Genomic DNA, 1,495 nt, shown 5'->3' with positions numbered 1-1,495 from the left:
CTGTCTGGGGCACTGAGTCCATGTGGAGCTGTTGGTCAGCCCGGCCAGAGAGAGCATCTTCTCCTGCCATCTTTTCAGAGAACGTCACAGTTTTTCATCTATGCATTTTGGCAAGCTGCAGAGTGTGACCCACATTCAATCATAATCTTAAACTTAGCAGACCAAAATGAAGAGTTGCATTAAAAGCTCGCACAGTAATCACAAGCAGCAGAGTGTGTGAATACTTGAGCCATTTCTTTTGACCAGGAACATCGATCTCTCCACACTGCTGCAGAGAGTTCAATGCAATGCTAAAGCCGGTAAACTGCTATTCTAGGGCTGCAACTGACAATTACTTTCATTATCTATTACTCTGTCGATTATTTTCTTCACTATCAATTAGTCGTTCGTTCTATAAAATGTCACAAAATGGTTGATCACTTTTCCCCCAAAGCCCAAGATGACATCCACAAAAGTCTTCTTTTGTCCTGACCAATAGTCCACAACCCAAAGATAATCAATTTATGATCATAGAAGACTTAAGAAAATAAGAAGCTGGAATGAGAGAATTTTAGTATTTTTTCCTTAAAAATGTGTCTAAACGATTAATTAATTATAAAAAAAAACGGTTGGTGATTAATTTTCAGTCGATCGACTAATCAACCCATTGTAGCTCTATGCTATTTTGTTCTCTACCTAGTAGGCTACCTACTACAATGGCATCAACTGTTTGAACTTGCCGTAACGACTTTGACCAGGTGACACCTGACCTGAATCCTGCAGTTCATTCAACTCGCTGTTTTCCAGGCGTTTCCAAATTCTCATTCAAGAGAGGAGGAAAAAATAGGGGATGAAATCTCTCCTGCGAAAGACCTCATATCAACCATTATGTATGAAATGAGATTTTCTCATGCTTATGACATACAAAACATATTCAAAAAGGAAGGATTAAGGGTACATTTTAAGACAATTTAATATTTCCTTTGGAGCACATTTATAATGGAAACACCAGATAAACAGTCCTGCTGCATGTATGTATCCTGTATTTTCCTGCCATGAAAAGAGGTGTGATAGTCTGTCTTGATCACCTCTCATGAATATTCAGCAGGCCTTTCATGTTGAGATGCTTTGTTTTGCTCCAGAACTCCTCCTGGAGCCAGACATCCTCCTGGAGCCAGACGTCTATTTTTGTCCATTTTACACACAGGTTCCCCTAAGGAAGACAGAGAGAATCTTTTAGTGTCTTAGTGCCGTGGCTGTTAGAAAACAACAAACAACAACAAACAACCCTTTGTGTTTGTGTCAAGAGGGTGAGTGAAATACACAAAGACGTATAAGGCGCGCTCCGCTCAGTCCCATGACAAATAAAGTAATTGTGCTTCACTTGAACTCGAGAGCACGTGGGTCATCACTGGAGGGGCAGAAAACATCTTTGCACATGAAAGATTCATCATGGATCTCACAGAACACATCTCACTTTTTCCAGGTTTCCTCCCTAACTCCCATGTGAGCAGAG

The sequence above is a fragment of the Poromitra crassiceps genome, assembly GCF_964638095.1.
Source record: "Poromitra crassiceps genome assembly, chromosome: 15".
NCBI classification, from domain to species: domain Eukaryota; kingdom Metazoa; phylum Chordata; class Actinopteri; order Beryciformes; family Melamphaidae; genus Poromitra; species Poromitra crassiceps.
The sequence above is the reverse complement of the archived record's forward strand: the minus strand, read 5'-3'. Positions refer to the sequence as shown.